An 18,926-nucleotide genomic window follows, 5' to 3' on the forward strand; every position below is an offset into this window, starting at 1 on the left:
TATCTAGTACCACGAAATCCACTAGATAGATAAACTTATCGACCTCAATAAGGACATCCTCAATAACACCTCGAGGAATTTTAACAGACCTATCAGCTAATTGTAGTGTTATCTGAGTAGGTTTCATTTCACCAAGTCCTAGCTGTAAGTACACATGGTACGGAAGTAGGTTCCCACTGGCTCATAAGTCAAGTAAAGCTTTTTCTACCCGGCGTTTACCTATTGTACAAGCAATGGTTGGGGAACCTGGGTCTTTGTACTTTGGAGTTGTAGTGTTTTGAATAATTGAACTTACGTGACTAGCTAAAAAGGCTTTCTTATAGACGCCAAATTTTCCATTTCGCGTACACATATCCTTAAGGAACTTGGCATAAGCAGAAATTTTCCTAATTGCATCTAATAAAGGAAGGTTTATGGTAACTTGCTTAAAAACCTCCAATATGTCATTAAAGTTCGATTCCTTTTTTGTTGGTACTAATAGCTGAGGAAATGGGGATCTAGGCACAGAATCAGACCTCTCAGGAACTGAGTTGGCATCATCAGAAAATTTATCAGTTTCCTTAGCTAGTGGTCCTGAGGGGTGAACTACAATATGTTCACTATCGAGCATGGTTACATGATTGTCTACTATTCTACCACTCCTAAGGGTTCTAATAGCATTCAATTGATTCGATGTTTTTGTACCTACTTCATGAACTCCTCTAGGATTGGGATTAGTATGACTAGGGAACCTACCATTATCTCTCTCACTTAAGGTCTTAGATATTTGGCTGAATTGAAGTTCTAACTTAGCAAGGCTCTGAGCATTAGTTTGAAAATTCTGCTTGGTTTCCTGTTGAAAACTAACATGGATCTGTGCTAACATTTCCTGAGTTTTTGCTAACATCTTAATAGATTCCTCTAAGCTAGTCGTTTTATTTTCTGGGCCTGATGTATTCCTAGTGTAGCCAAAACCTTGGGGAGCATTAGAATTATTAGACTGACCCTGACTCTGGCCCTTAGACCATGAAAAGTTCGGATGGTTTCTCCAACCAGGATTATAGGTTTCTGAATATGGGTCAAACTTCTGACGATTATCAAACATAGTGTTATTATATAGAGCATTGGCTTGATCTTCATTATGCTGGCCTTCCCAAAAAGGCTCCAATCTACCACTAGTGTTACCCACTTCTAAAGATTCTAACCTTTTCGCTATAGCAGCAATTTTGGCATCTAATTCATAGCCTCCTTCTACCCTATTAACGTTTCCTCTGCCGAGAAGAATTGTTTTCTGGGGTCCCCTACTACTTTCCCATTGTTGGGTCTTTTCGGCGACTTCATGCAAATATGTCATCGCGTCATCAACTGTTTGGTTCTCAAATCCACCAGTACACATAGATTCTATTGTGGTTGTGGTGGGATAATCTAAACCCTCATAAAGGATCTGAACTAACCTAACCTTCTCTAAACCATGATGAGGACATTGGGTTAATAAATCATTGAACCTTTCCAAATACCTATACAAAGTTTCTCCTTCCTGTTGAGAAAACGTGCAGATTTGCGTCCTAATAGACGATGTTTTGTGCCTAGGGAAAAACTTGTTCAAAAAGGCAGATGTAAGTTGTTCATACGTTTCGATTGACCCGGAAGCCAAACTATATAGCCACGATTTAGCTTTATCTTTCAGGGAAAAGGGGAATAACCTAAGTTTCAAAGCATCATCATCTAGGTTTCTAATCCTGAGGGTACTACAAATTTCCTCAAAGTCCCTAACATGGAAATAGGGGTTTTCATTTTATTTCCCTAAAAATATTGGGAGCAGCTGTAAGGTCCCAGATTTAAGTTCATAAGTTGCTTCCGTCTCAGCTAACCTGATACATGAGGGACGAGTAGTCCTAGTTGGATTCAACAAAGCTTTCAAAGTTTCCATTTTTGGCGCTATCAGAGCAACAGGGATTCTCTCCTCAGTCAAAGGACGTTCAAAAACAGACTCTTCAAAAGTCGTACTCTCTAGATTAAGGTAATCGAGACGCTTAGAACTACTAGGTTTCTCTTTAACAAATCTACCTAGTGCGTCTCTTTTACGTTCAGGCATACAGTAGAATTTTCTAAATTGGAAGGGTAAGGAAACACATATCAAGGTCGACTCAACCAAATCAAACCTATTGATTTCTAGCAAACAAAAAGCATGATGGCTCCACTTAGATTGTTTCTAGACCAGCTTCTAATCCTTCGAACGGGAATTCGTTACAATTTAAGCAAACCCCTCTGGAATCAATCCGAGTTAAAGTAAGTTGAATATAGGCGAGGGAAGCTCGGTGGAACTTTGATACCTAAGGCCTCACCGATATTACAAGGCGGCGCAGTCACTCATTCAACTTACATAAACCATCAAGAACTTCGAAGTATGCTTAAAAGAGTAACCAATATTTTTCGAATGACTTTCCTGTTAAGCTCGTTACCCTATCGGTCTCGTTCTAGTCAAAATTTTAGGCTTAGATTCGCGTAGGTTACGTGTTCCTAAAGCGGGCAAGAAGAGAACGGTGAAGAAATCCGAACCCTTATCTTGTATGGACAGGCCTTGCCCTTTACTAGAAAAATAAATGTTTGTATTCAGTCCTCAACATATATGCATACGAAGGAGTCCAATGACTCGCTGACAGGGGATTCGCGAGTGTTTCGACAAACTTACCTCACGTACCAGACGGGGGATGAATCGGTTGTAGTCGAATCAGGCCATTGACTCCGATGTCAAGTGTACGAACCCAAGGTGCAGAGACAATATCGTAATTGTCCTCCTTCTCTGCAAACATTTTATATTTAAAGTACCCTTCTGTAGGGTAATAAAAAATAATAATGTCCCAAAGTCCAAAAGTCCAAAAAGAAAAGAAAAATTACAAAAATAATAAACCCTAATACAGTTTTTTTTTCTAAAAGAAAATAAACAAATCCTAAACTAAAATTATCTAAAATAAAATTGTCTTCTTTTCTGTTCTTTTTTCTTTAATCTTTAGCTCCAAGTCTTTATGAAATCACCAATCTCTTTATGATCCAGAACCTGTAGACACAAGATAAATACCCAAAAACATAAAAAGAACAAAAATAAGAAAAATAAAAATAAAATAAATCTAAAACCCTAAAATCAAGTCCCCGGCAGCGGCGCCAAAAATTGATGTGATTTGTAGATAGTGGTAAAAAGTGATTAAATTCTCGAACTTGTGAAGGATAACTTTAGACTTAAATTCAAAACTAAATAGAAAACTCGCTAATAATTATAACAAACACCGACAAAGTTGGTATCAATATTAAAAGAACACTGAGGCTAAGATTCCACTATTTTCCAAATTCAAAGTGATTTGGTCCAAATATTTATATTCATGCAATTTTCTCTTTTAATTTGATTCTAAAATATTGCAACTAATAGATTTTCAAAAGTAATAATTGTAAATACCAAATATGAAGCATCAAGAGTCTATAAACTAAGTATACTCCATCAAAATAGATCACAATCATTCAAATAAAAATCATATTCAATAATAGTTCAAGGCAAATAATCATAAAAATAATTGCAATAAATTAAATAAAATATATTGTACCGCTTTTTGTTGGAAAAATAGCTTCCTCTATCGCCTCAGCAATGGGTTTTAGCTCCTCATATTAATCATGATCTCAAAATAATTGTTTATGGCTCAAAAGATGATCAAAAAGATGAAAAGTGATAATACAGACGATTCGCAACAGTTTGCTGGTGTTGCAGAATCACTGTTACAGGGAGAAATGGTAACTAAAGACCTAATGCAACCGCTGTGATGAACGACACATAGGTACTGCTTTAAAACAACGATAGTTTGCTGCGACAGTTGCTTGTGCGTCAATGTTCTTCGTGTTCTTCCTCTTCAGCAGCAGCAGCAGAATATTGTATTTTTCCTGCAACTCGATTTCTGGAGCTCTCTATTCTCCTCTAAACTTCTCCTAAGGTTTCGTCCCCTTATATGAATTATCCCCTCTCCTTTTATAGACGGCAGCTTAATAAATCTCCCGAAATACTCGAGATTTCTTCTATTTTTTTTTTACTCCAAGTCACGTCAATATCTCCCTTTCTTTTCTCATACGCGTTTGCAGATTCATTCAAACTCTCCTATTATGCCTCCACAAGAAAAATCCTCGGTTGATAATGCATATAACTTCCATATTAAGTCGAACAGGACCAAGATTACTCCCATGTTTCCGTAAATAAGATATTCTTCCATGTTTGAATCCAACTGATGAAAACTCCTCTTTTTCCTCCTACGCGGCTACTTTGCTTTTTCCTGGACTCTTCCCAAAGATAGAATCAAATCAACAGCACATATTCTTCACACGCAACTTAATCAGACCGAGATATTCTTCCTTCAAACAAATCCCGTAACTCTCCCTGTATAGAAACTACGTGACTTTTCTTTCGACTTTAAACCCGAGTGCCAAGCCTGTTTCATCATGACATACTATTACTAACCAAATCCCATGGATCTCTGGTAAAGTCTACCCAAAAATCGATCGTGAAATTGTTGCAGACGAGAATCAACTTTCCCTCCATAATCTAAGTATTTTAAATGATGAAGAAAGGTTCCCCTTAACCAACTGTCGGGTGCCTTTAACACTGGGTATCCTGGGGTGTAAATAACAAGTGGGTGTCCCTTAGTAATTGAGTGCCCCTTATCCAAATAAGAGGTGTCTTTAGTGATTTTCTCCCACGAGCGCAAATACCACTTTTCGAGCCAATTTTCCCGCAAAAGCTTATTTCTCCAAAAACACCTACAAAGACATAAAATAACTAAATAAGTATAAAATCGAGCACTAACAATATATACAATTGAGATATATTAGACACATAAATGCGTCTATCAGTTTGCAAACTGCATTCCTTAGTATTTTTAAGTTTAAGTTCAGAAATCATCTTCAGATATATAACCTTCTTAAGTTCGCAGACTAGGTTCGCGGTCTTAAGCAACCGACAGAGTTTACAAACTCCAGCAGAAAATATCGGCAAAAGACCTTCCGTCGGTTCGCGGACTGGTACTCACGCAACTAGTTTGTCAACTCCAGCAGAATTTCTCGCGATGAGAAGTTCGGAAGTTTGCGGACTGAGTTCGCGGACTTGGCAACAAGCCATTCTTCCGGTTTCTCTTGATCAACAAAGTTCACAAACTTTGGTTCAAGGAATAAGACTTATACATAATTGTGTTTCCACAAGAATGCTTATGTCCATCATTGGTTATGTAATTTAAACTCTCATTTAATCATTGAAATATTCTTAGAGGATGTTATATAGTTGTTACACCATTTCTCGTCAAAGCAATTTTCAAAGTGATTGAAACATATCATGACTTTCGTCACTAGGTAAATATAAACTTGATAGAAGCGAAAAGCTTACCAACACATATTTCGAGATATAGATAGGCGAGGTATACTCGGCTCGAAGTACCAAATGTGTATAATCCAAGTCTATATATATAGCATACGACTTCTTGTCTCAAAGAGTAGGAGATAGAGTAGATAGACTTTTGAGTGATAGATAAGTTCAAGTCTTCACATACCTTTTTGTCTAAAAGTTCCACCGTTTCCTTGAGTAGTTCTTCTGCTTGTATGATGAATCTCCATGAAGTCCTTGAGCTCAACTACACTTTCTATCCTAGTCCGAGACTTATCTATAAGTAGAGTAGAAATCAAGACTTATAGTTTTGATCACTAACATTGACAAACATGCTTGATATAGCAACGCATGCGAGGTTGACCGAGCAATGCTCTAACAATCTCCCCCTTTGTCAATTTTAGTGACAAAACTATCAATACATATGAAATACAAAAAAGATAAAGAAACTTTAGTATCTCATATTCCACATGTCTAATCTTCAACATTCCTCGAAATCTTCGTCACTTCCAAGTACTCCAATGATCCCAAAGGTTGTATGTTTAACATCACCGTTGTTGAAGATCCGTAGCTATAACAATGAGAAAGCATCGTTCTCGATCATTGTTATACAGTGTCATAGTATTATTACACAGTGTCAAAGTTCAATTGTATCACAACTTTAACAATAATACTATGGTGATATGTATCACTCCCCCTTAGTCAATACTCCATCTCACATGGAAACCACTCCCCCTTACATAATGATCCGAAAACCATATGTATTTGTAGTATGACCTGATTATAGATTTTTCGTGGTTGTAGTAATGAGGTTCAAACTCTCGGACTTGTGAAGGATAATTTTTTTTAGACTTAATAAATAATTATACAAAATATTAACAATTTGGGCGAGAGGTAACCAAGACACTAGATTCCACTACTACGCAAAATTATGATAAATATTTCAAAACTCTATTCAATTCTTAAGTCCTCTTTTATCTTTAATTCACTATCAATCATACAAATTCTCAAACATTATTTGTAAACCTTAAGCATATATTATCAAGAGATTAAACCAAGCATAACCTATCAAACTGAATAACAAATAATTAAGACAATCATTCAAACAATTTAAAACTCCGCAAAAGCAGCGATTAGGTGAATTATATAATTAAATGAAATAGTTACCCATTTATGTTGCGTGAATAGCTTCCTCCATTGCCTTGGTTACGATGGAATTAGCTCATCATAGTATAAATGCTCTCAAAATAATTATTTATTTCTCAAAAAGTGGTTTACAAATGATGAGAAGAAGAGAAAATGGTGTAAACTGTAATCTGCGACGCACAAAAAGCGTCTCAGAATGAACGATAAATGACAAGTGCTGCTACTGTTTAGACTAAGCTGCGACTCAGGCTTGCGAGTCGTTTCACTGTTGATAAACGACTGCTTCCGCTAGTCCGTTCTTCATGTTCTTCATCTTCATCAATGGCAGCAACAGCAGCAGAGAGAAATCATGGTTCTCGATTCTGCAACGTTCCTTCTCTCCTCCCAACTCTCGACCCCCTCTCATTGATGCCCCAAGACCTTATATATATTCACAATCATCCAAAATCTCATCAATCAATCAAATATATTCGGTTTTACTCTCCATGCAGATACGGGGAATAATCACACCACAAGAGTATTTTCTCGAATTTAAACCTCTTACCATATCTGTTTCGGTTAAACAGGATGGTATAAACTAATTGGAGCGAGAAAAATGTCCCAAATCTTCTCGAGTTTAATGGAGAATATTCTCCCATGCAATACGCCCCTGTTTTCAACTCGTGGGATCAAACAGGTTTTCCAGACAAATTCGATCAGATTCGATACCCACAATATCTTCCTTAGGCTAAATCACAACATCCTACCAAATTTCAGCCATTGAATCTCCCTAGAAAACCATCACAAATCAATCGAAAATTCTGCCAGAGAGTAAAAACATTTCCCGCCAAAACAAATTTTGAATTTTGGAAGAAGGTCGCCCCTTATCCAAAGTGTTGGGGTGCGAATAGTAATTTTGGGTGGAAATAGTAATTTTTCTGGATTCCTCCGGCACATTTCTGGGACGCTTCCGGTGCATTTCTGGGGTTCCTACGGTGCATTTCTCCGGAGTGTAAAACACTACTTTTTGAGCCTATTTCGCCGCAAGGGCTTATTTCTCTAAAATTTCCTACAAAGACATAAAATAACGAAATTAGTACAAAATCGAGTGCCAACAATATAGTATTGAGATCAAATTAGACACAAAAATGTGTCTATCACACCCCCAAACTTATTATTTGCTAGTCCTCGAGCAAATTTATTCTAGAGAAGTGACCGAGTTAATCTCGGATGGGTTTATCAGAGGTGTACCCACAAAAACCAATACTCCAGACCCTAGCTATCTACGCAGAACCTTGGAAAGCACTAAAGAACCTCCTTGGTTGGCATACAATTATTGACTCTAAGAGGAAGAACCCTGATGCGAAATTCCAATTGCTGTACACGAGTTTGCACTCAAGCATACTAAAATTCATATAAGTGACAGATCTCTACTAAGATAGTTTCACGATGGACATCATACTCGGAGTCAGACTAATCACATGAAAAGATTAAGAAGATGGAAAAAGAAAAATGTAGATGGTTGAAAAGTGAACGGTGTTTCCCATATCTGTCTGAAGGCCTCTGCCAAGATGAACCTAACCTAAATGACTGAGATACCGGTCTGACTAATATTAACACACTGGCATATACAAGGGAACCAGTGGTCAATAACTTAAATCTAGATCAACAAACTGGCAAATACAAGGGAACCAGCAGTTGACTATACATAACAATAACCATTTTTTTTTTAACTTAACGGCATGAATAGATCTTTTGGATCCAAGCGCATGCTTCTTGTCAGCAGATTACACGATAGTTCCCAGGGGTCCTGCATTCCACGCTTGCTTAGGCGACGGAAACAGGGAGAACACACGCATATTGTCATCCAAGTGTTAATACTTATTCCGATTGGTCTAACTGGTCCGGCCTCTTTTTTTTTTTGGTAACTCAGTCACTCTATTTCACCCTAACAAAGGTAACAACTTGAATCGTGTGCCCCACCAAATCACTTGAAATAAAAGAAAACTAAAAATAGAAAGTGAAAAGGACTCGACGAGATATGGCGAAACTATCATGTTATTTCTAACACCTGAGCTCTGTGCTTTTATGAATAGACTCTATAAATGTTTCCATCTAGTCAGATTGGCTCCTCAGCTCCTAAAACAAAAATGTTTCCATCCACTTAGATTGGTTAGTGCTATCCTTAATAGGCGTAAATTTCTATGCTCTGGAGTTTATTAATTGCAACTAAAAAGTTTCTCCCATACCCCCAAACATAAATCTAACATTGTCCTCAATGTTCTAAAGATGAAACTAAAAGCATGAACAAGGAGAAACTGTTACCATTTGAAGCGAAAGAGTTAAGGAAGGATATTACCGTGTTGCATGAGATTGGGTTACCTCCCAAGTAGTGCTAAGTTTAAAGTCTTCAGCCAGACGTAGGAAAGGTTTAGTCAACTCGAACCGTATAACAGTAGCCGGAATAACTGTGGGTCTTTAAAACCAAAAATAGCTGACAAAAGGAAACTACAGTGAACCAACGAAATGAACAACACTAGCATGCCCTTACCTAGTTTCATGATAACTATCGCTAATTGTGGTTCAGGTTCAGGTTCTATGAAAGGGTCTAAATAGAATATTTTCATTGGTTGCGTTTCTTCATAGGTTGGATCCAAATTATTAGGTCCTAGAGTCTGGAAAAACTCAAATAAGAACTTGGAATCACAAAGTAATAACCTAAATAATTGCGGATCCTCTAAGTCAATCAGATATGACTTACAAAATTGACCATAGTGAGAATAGTGGTCATTCTTAAGCAAATGTATCGATTCTAATTTCCTAAGGCATTTAGGTTTAGTCTCACAACTTAATATTCGACACATTTGGAATATAAACGTTCCCACAGTTGGAAGAAAACTATTTGGTGGGAAAACAAAGTCAATCTGGGGATCATATCCTGGGCAAACCACATCAACCATAGGATGGGTTTCTAACGACTGAACTTCTTCCTGGACATCATTAGGTTCGGGAAAACGAGCATGAAGGTAATCTTGTAAAATGGTTGAGGCACATATGTCAAGTCCCAAGTGAGGGACCTTTCTAAGAGTTAAAGGTAAGGCACTAGGAAGGTGATAATCACCCCCAAACTTAGAGTTTTCAGTGTCTCTAGCTAGACTAGTCACAATCTCCCTAATTTCTGGATCATTAGATTCTTGAAAATGGTCAATTGATTCTTCTAAGTTATTATCAGGTGGTGCATCTTTACTCATATTTAAAATCTCTACGAGTTCATGTTCTTCTTCTAAGACTAATGTTTCTAAATCGCTAGACTCTAAAACAATATTCTCAGAATAAACTCGTTCCTCTAGACCATTATCGGCTTCGTAATCCTCGTCTAAAACTGTGGTATCTCTAGTCAAATCCTCTTCCTTTTGAATAGGTGAATAATTATTAAAATTATTTGGATTTGAACTAGAAATAACATTATCATTATAAGGCTCAATTGGAGAAACAAATTCCTGATTACTCTGTCTACATATTTCAGATTCTTCATCATCACTATCCTCATCATCATGATACAATTTTTGAAATTCAAGAATTCTCAATCTTTGTTCCAAACTACATGGTCTATGTTTATAATATTTCTCATAGATCGTTAGAGGTGATTCCTCAATAAAAGTTGGAGTATCCATATATCGCTGCTCACGCATATATTCACCAAGAGTCATTTCCGAAGACGTCTCTTGATAACGATAATTTCTAGACATATATTCTCGCAACGTCATCGCAGGTGGCGTCTCCTCAAAAGGATTCATCACCGAAGAAATATAAACTACACAGAGATTCTATACAATCACAAACAAGGCCGACTCGACTCCACCAAAGCAAACCTAGAGATTTATAGCAAACAAAAAGCATGATGGCTCCACTTAGATTGTTTCTAGACCAGCTTCTATCTTTCGAAAGGGAATTCGTTGCAATTTGAGCAAACCCCTCTGGAATCAATCCGAGTCAAAGTAAGTTGAATTGAGGCGAGGGAAGCTCAGTGGAGCTTTGATACCCAAGGCCTCACCGCTATCACAAGGCGGCGCAGTCACGCATTCAACTCACAGAAACCATCACGAACTTTGGAGTGTGCTTAAAGAGCAACCAATATTTTTCGAACGAGTTTCCTATTAAGCTCCTTACCCTATCGGTCTCGTTCTATTCCAAATTTTAAGCTTGGGTTCGCGTTAGGTTTCGTTTTCCTAAGGCGGGCAAGAAGGGAGCGGTGATGAAATCCGAACCCTTATCTTGTATTGGCCAGGCCTTGCCCTTTACTAGGAATTTAAAAACAGTCCAAATTCGTCCTCAATCAATGAATCACCTTAAGGAATACAGTAACTCGCTTACAGGAGATTCGCGAGTGTTTCGATGGACTTACCTCCCGTACCAGACGGGGGATGAACCGTTGTCGTCGACTCGGGCCACGACTCCTATGCCGTGTGCGAACCCGAGGGGCCGAGACGATATAGTAATCGTCGTCCTTCCCTGCACACAGTTTATATAATAAATTTTTTTTTTTTAATAATAATACCCTTCCGTAGGGTTAAAAAAAATAAAATAAAGTCCAATTGTTTAAAGTCCAAAATTAAAAAAAAAATGACAGTTTTCCTCACACACTCAAAAGAATTAAAAATTAAAAATTAAATCCTAAAATTGTCCTTTTTTTTCTTCTCTTTTCGCTTTAAGCTTTTTCCTCTCCAAGTCCTTAGTTTTCACTTTGAACCTGCAAAATAAAGACAAAAAGAAACGTAAAAAGGAACAAACAATTCTAAAAAAAATAATAATAAACCTAAAAAAAATTCTACCTAAGAACAAATCCGCGTCGGCGGCGCCAAAATGATTATAGATTTTTCGTGGTTGTAGTAATGAGGTTCAAACTCTCGGACTTGTGAAGGATAATTTTTTTTAGAATTAATAAATAATTATACAAAATATTAACAATTTGGGCGAGAGGTAACCAAGACACTAGATTCCACTACTACACAAAATTATGATAAATATTTCAAAACTCTATTCAATTCTTAAGTCCTCTTTTATCTTTAATTCACTATCAATCATACAAATTCTCAAACATTATTTGTAAACCTTAAGCATAGATTATCAAGAGATTAAACCAAGCATAACCTATCAAACTGAATAACAAATAATTAAGACAATCATTCAAACAATTTAAAACTCCGCAAAAGCAGGATTAGGTGAATTATATAATTAAATGAAATAGTTACCCATTTATGTTGCGTGAATAGCTTCCTCCATTGACTTGGTTACGAGGGAATTAGCTCATCACAGTATAAATGCTCTCAAAATAATTATTTATTGCTCAAAAAGTGGTTTACAAATGATGAGAAGAAGAGAAAATGGTGTAAACTGTAATCTGCGACGCACAAAAAGCGTCTCAGAATGAACGATAAATGACAAGTGCTGCTACTGTTTAGACTGTGCTGCGACCCAGGCTTGCGAGTCGTTTCACTGTTGATAAACGACTGCTTCCGCTCGTCCGTTCTTCATGTTCTTCATCTTCATCAATGGCAGCAACAGCAGCAGAGAGAAATCATGGTTCTCGATCTGCAGCGTTCCTTCTCTCCTCCCAACTCTCGACCCCCTCTCATTGATGCCCCAAGACCTTATATATACTCGCAATCATCCAAAATCTCATCAATCAATCAAATATATTCGGTTTTACTCTCCATGCAGATACGGGGAATAATCACACCACAAGAGTATTTTCTCGAATTTAAACCTCTTACCATATCTGTTTCGGTTAAACAGGATGGTATAAACTAATTGGAGCGAGAAAAATGTCTCAAATCTTCTCGAGTTTAATGGAGAATATTCTCCCATGCAATACGCCCCTGTTTTCAACTCGTGGGATCAAACAGGTTTTCCAGACAAATTCGATCAGATTCGATACCCACAATATCTTCCTTAGGCTAAATCACAACATCCTACCAAATTTCAGCCATTGAATCTCCCTAGAACACCATCACAAATCAATCGAAAATTCTGCCAGAGAGTAAAAAATTTCCCGCCAAAACAAATTTTGAATTTTGGAAGAAGGTCGCCCCTTATCCAGTGGTCGCCCCTTATCCAAAGTGTTGGGGTGCGAATAGTAATTTTGGGTGGAAATAGTAATTTTTCTGGATTCCTCCGGCACATTTCTGGGACGCTTCCGGTGCATTTCTGGGGTGCCTACGGTGCATTTCTCCGGGGTGTAAAACACTACTTTTTGAGCCTATTTCGCCGCAAGGGCTTATTTCTCTAAAATTTCCTACAAAGACATAAAATAACGAAATTAGTACAAAATCGAGTGCCAACAATATAGTATTGAGATCAAATTAGACACAAAAATGTGTCTATCATGACCTACATATTAATTTTCCCCCTTTTTGTCAATAAAATTGGCAAAGGTATAAGAACGGGATCATAATGAAATTTCCGAGAGAGACATTTCATGACAAAAGGAAAAAATACATACCAACTAATTAGATGCAATCATAAATCCGAAGCTAAATGCATTCATCAAGGAGTTTAAAGATACAAGATAACCCCTCTAATATTCCACAACCGCACACCTCTCAAGATATGACCATCAAGTACAAGTTCAAAAGAACTCTCCCCCATTTGATGTCATTCCCGAAAGAACAACAAGAGCGACCTTAATTTCAAAAGAAAAGAAGGATTTTATTGGACACCAAAAACCATGAGAATGATTTTCTATATCCAAGAAACTCAATCAAATTAATCACAAGTAAACCCATGATTAATTTAATCGGAATACGCAATCAAATTAAACACAAAAAGTTATCAATTCAATTGATTGTGCTCAACATAAGAGAACTTATGGAGACACGAAAATACTCAACTAGACTAACTACAAGAGAACCCATAATTAACCTAATCAGAATACACAACCAAACTAATCACAAAAGTAATCAATTTAATTGTCATTTGTTTTTCTCAACATAAGAAAACTTAAGGAGCAATAACTAAATAACCAAACAAGATGATTAATTTAGTTTAATATGCTCGACATAACATATCTCACGGAACACCAACTAAGCTAATAAATCAACTTGGTTTTTTAGTGCTCAACATAAGATGCATTACGGAGCCTCACAATAATACATAAAAATATGGATCAGGGATGATCAATACTGCAGAATACACAAGGATTCATTCTATCTTCAATCACTATTTGCATAACGATATTAATAGACATAATCCTTGAAAACAAAATATTTTAACCTATCTTCCATCAAATGTTTGACAATATAGGCTTAACTTTTGTATTTGTCAAAAGTCTATCCATTCTTTTACCAGTATGTGAATACCGATCACAAACGACTTTACTTTTGAAAGAGTATGGGACAAACATAGTTCACGGACGTAAACACCATTATCCCATAACAAATTGCAATATAACAAATCACAAGGATTAATACTGCAAAAACATCATCCTCCAAATATTTTTAGAATTTAAACCAATAAACCTAAAAAAGAACAAGAAGATGAAAAATAATATCTATATGTAGTCAAAATCATTGTTATTCAAGAACTAGTTATTCTTCCAACTAAACCAAAAAGAAGACATACTAGGCAACAAAAAGAAACAATCCAAAGAAAAAATACTCCATCGCTATGCCGAACACGAAATAAGATCATATGGACGGTTCAGGATCCTCACGAGTCATAAGGTCTTTGATCTTGTGAACAACAACATTCATTGCAGCATTAGAGAGGTGATTCTATTTGCGAAGATCATTGATGTAAGACTTTATGAGACCAATGTCAACAATAACCTTTTTCAACTCAGTTTTCAATGCATCAAGATTTTTCAGAGTCACAATGAGTTCTTGTTTTGCTTCCCCAAAGTACTTAAGAAAGTCATGAACAACTTCAACAGAAATCATATCATCCTTTTCAGCATCCTCATGAACATAGGCAAAATAACATGAAGCATTAGGATGATCTTCATCTACAAGGGTTATTTTCTTCTTGGACTCAACAACAAAATCTTTGTCAAGGAATCCTCTTGCAAAATCACCATAGCAAGATGAAGAAGAAGACATTCTTGATAACCCAGAAACCAACCTAGAATGTGCGTACGTGACTTTTGTAACTCAATAGGTAAGTATTTAAGGGTTTATTGAGGAAGGGATATTAGGGTTTAAATAGTTGACTCGTGATGGAAACCCGTGTATACATACGAATACAACATGGCCCAAAAAGAATAAAACAAACAAAACAAAAAAGTACCTATGAAAAATGTTTGTGATTGATACTCCAGCTAAAGACGATAAGAAAATAGTTTAGAGAATCAGAAAACACTTTGCCATCAAGTATACCTGACTATATCTCACTCAACCAGGATTTTTGTGAGTGAGATTCCAACCTTGTGATTAATTAGCACAAGTATGAGCCTTGAGCTCATCAAACGACCGTAGATTACCGTTGACTCTCTTTTTCCAAAGTCATGAGGAAAAACGATTATGATGTGAAAAGTTATCATAAAATTTTCTATCATCAAAATAAGATGCATAGTTTTTATTTTTACCTGAAGTAGCTTGACCAGGTGTTGATGGTGGTTTTTAGCTTAGGGTTAAAATCGTAAAACCGCACATCTGACATGACGTCACTGTGACCATTAGTGCATTTATTGAATCAATCAGCATTCCTACGTAGGAATTACCAGGGTACCTTTTCTAAATACATGTGTCATGTTCCACGGAAGAACCCTTAGCATTGACTGACATCATCTATGACAAACCATAATTCTCATGCCACATGTGCCAATGGCATCCCGTGCCAGCCACATCTCCGCGCCAAGGCACTCCAACCATGCCAGCCACGTCTATGCACCAAGGCATGCCAACCATGCCAGCCACGATTCCATGCCAAAAGCAATGTCAGCCCCGCTATATGCCGATGGGTGCCAAAACGAAGGGTTGCAACAATCAACGGCCACCCTTCCGTCTGAGATGCAGATCTTAGCCGTCCAAGGTCGCAAGCTAACGCGTGGTAACCTTTGGCCTAACGCCAATCCCTAATTTTGGCCGCGCCTAATTATGCCAAAATCATAGCTTGGCCACATTTCCATTCCAAAGCCATGCCGGCCCCGCTACATGCCGCTGGCTGCCAAAACAAAGGGTTGCAACGATCAACGGCCACCCTTCTATCTGAGACGCAGATCTTAGCCGTCCAAGGTCTCCAGCTAACGCGTGGTAACCTTTGGCCCAACGCCAAGCCCTAATTTTGGTTGCGCCCAAAACTAATACCAAACCCTAGTTTTTGGCCACGCCTAACTATGCCAAAATCCTAGCTTGGCCACGTTTGAATGCCAAAGCCATGTCGGCCCCTCTACATGCCACTGGCTTCCAAAACGAAGGGTTGCAACAATCAACGGCCACCCTTCCATCTGAGATGCAGATCTCAACCGTCCAAGTTCGCCACCCAAGGTATGCTAACCATGTCACACCACATGTGCCAATGGCATGCCGTGCAACCTCTCCGCGCCAAGGCATGCCAACCATGCCACATGTGCCAATGACATGTCGTTCCAGCCACACCTCCACGCCAATACATGCCAACCATGTCACATGTGCCAATGGCATACCGTGCCAGCCACATATCCACGCCAAGGCATGCCAACCATTCCTCATGTGCCAATGGCATGTCGTGCCGGCCACATCTCCACGCCAAGGCATGCCAACCATGCCACATGTGCCAATAGCATGCCGTGCCAGCCACATCTCCGCGACAAGACATGCCAATCATGCCAACCACACCACTGTGCCGAAACCATGCCAGCCTTTCCTTCACGACGTTGGCTTCCAAAACGAAGAGTTGCAACAATCGATGGCCACCTTTCCATATAAGATGCAGATCTTAGCCGTCCAAGATTACCAGCTAACGCATGGCCCAAATTTTGGTCGCGCCAAAACAATGCCAAAACCCTAGTTTTTTGGCCGCACCTAAACTATGCCAAAATCCTATCTTGGCCATGCCTAACCATGTTAAATCCATGCCGACCATGCTTTCATGCCGCTGGCTACCAAACGAAGGTTTGCAATAATTAACGGCTACCCTTCCTCTCAGAAAATATTTGTTATTTTTCCATCTGTTAGCTTTCCACTTTCTGATACAAGTCGTCATACCGCTACTCTTCCAGAATCAATTATCTTGGTCTCAACAATCTCTTCGCTTCCCTCCCCAAAACCAACCATTATCCTCTACTTTCTGACCGAAGCAAATCTGGAATGACCATTTCTTGTTTTAGGCCGGACTATATAAGGTCATTCAAGGATTGTTGATCATAAACCCTAGGTTTGATAGATTTCAGTTCACGAACGTATACCAACACTAGCTGGTCGAATTCTGACTTAGAAAGAAAACTTCAATTAAGGTGTCTCATAACTTTTTTAAGAAGTTTTAACAAGATATCTCTTGATTCATTCTAGCTGTTCTTGTTGTAGAATAATTAGGTTTCTCTTCCAGCTTTGAAGAGTATAATAATTACTTTCACCTTGTAATTATTCAAAATAAACATAAGATTTCCAAAACCTTGATGTACATCAAAAGGGAAATCAAAATCGGTGTTTTGTGGATTCAAAACCCAAAAAAATTTCATTGCGGCTGAAGCAACTCTTAGGTTGTAAAGGACGTCAGCTAAGGGAATCAAGTGCGTAGAGTTATAGGAGGTTCAAGAGACTTAAGGAGCACGGCCTAACTTAATTTCTTAGAGGGTGGATCGGTCTCAACTACATTCCCAATTCGAAGTCTAATAGTAGCCTAGTGTCTGTGGCGATTTAATACGACTCGTTGTTCAAACTAGACGAGGTCCCGGGGTTTTTCAGCAGGTGAAGTTTTCCTCGTCAGAAAAGTTTATCCGTGTCGTGATTTACTTTTTACTTCCACATTATATTTGTGTTTGATATGATTAAAGTAAAATCAAGCGATTTGATAAACAACCTAGATAGTTTTTAACTAAAACTATATAGAACCTAAAAGACCTTTTCTTGAGAATTCGTATCTTGAAATAAAGACTACAAGAATTTTTATTATTGGAATTTGGTTCACGTACTGTTACAATACATACTAGGTTGTCTTGGATATTGATTTTTGAGATCGTCCAAGAGTTATTGTACTCAATCATGTTCACAGATATTTGATCTAAACTACTGATTGTACAACCAAGATAAATCGTGTATACATATTGTTCAAGGATCATTAAGTTAGTCTACTTGTAATTGCATTAGTTTGTCTTATAGGTACAAACGAAAAAGTTGGTGGTGTATTTTGGTACCCCGTGTTTTTCAATTAGTTAAAGCGAATGTCTTATGATTGGAAATGAACCCTTGACCAGTATTCTGAACCAATTGATGACGTTTTGATAATCACCTTCAAAGACCACTCTTGGGAGTCTTTTGTCTCTTGCCCGGATAGCGTCCTCTAAAAAGGCTGCTGCCCCGGCTAAATAATCTGTTGTTTTCCTTAAACATCCTTTTGCTCCAGTGCAAATACTTGCGTGATCTCTTGTTGTTAGTCCGATTTCATAAGGTATTGTACAACCAATAAATGAGGCATCAAATTTATTTTCAAAATAGTGGGATTGGGAGGAATCCATGAAAGATTGACCCCTAATTGAAACGACTGTTGGCTACCATTGTTTGCATATTGCAATGTATGGTTTCAGTCATTATTATTGCTTATGAACTGTCTGGCCACTGCTTCTTCATTTACCTGAATATATTCAAATACTTTCTTACATCTATTCTTCCAGATGTGCCACATAACAAAGCTTTTATTTTTCCAAAACAGACATATCATAAATAATGTTTGAGCATTCAAAATAAGAGCTTATCCAATTATAGAAGTTAAAGTGAGGATTAACATTTAAATTAGATGGATAAGACAACTACCAAATTCTATTTGAGACCTCACAATCCACAAGAAGATGTTGTAGAGAAACATGGTTTTTACCACACAAAGTACACAAATTATTCTCGTAATTGTTTAACCTAGAAAGTTTATCCATAGTAGGCAGCCATCTATGTATACATTTCCACAAAAAGTACTTAATATTAGGTTGGAGATTACATTTCCAAGAAAGAGTCTAATTTACATTGGTCAAATTCTTCAAAGGTTTAGATTAAAGATTTTCATCTAGAGTAGCTATATATGTCATGTTAACAATAAACTCGACATTCCTGCTAGGCTTCCACCTAAGTTTGTCTTCACCAACTAAAGGAACTCAAATATAAGTAATCTGTCTAACAGTCACAGCATCAAACAAACATTCCAAAGTATCAGTTTTCCATGTTTTGGTGTCATGGTCCGTTCCATATCCATGAGCCCTGCTTGCTAAAAATGTATCTTGTTATAGGGG

At 37.6% G+C, this 18,926-nt stretch overlaps 1 pseudogene; it reads left to right on the plus strand.

The window, feature by feature from the left end:
• The first annotated feature begins 1,445 nt into the window (after positions 1-1,445).
• Positions 1,446-1,545, plus strand: LOC113345624 (annotated as a pseudogene).
• Positions 1,546-18,926: the final 17,381 nt, after the last annotated feature.

The sequence above is a fragment of the Papaver somniferum genome, unplaced genomic scaffold, assembly GCF_003573695.1.
Source record: "Papaver somniferum cultivar HN1 unplaced genomic scaffold, ASM357369v1 unplaced-scaffold_81, whole genome shotgun sequence".
Taxonomy (NCBI): domain Eukaryota; kingdom Viridiplantae; phylum Streptophyta; class Magnoliopsida; order Ranunculales; family Papaveraceae; genus Papaver; species Papaver somniferum.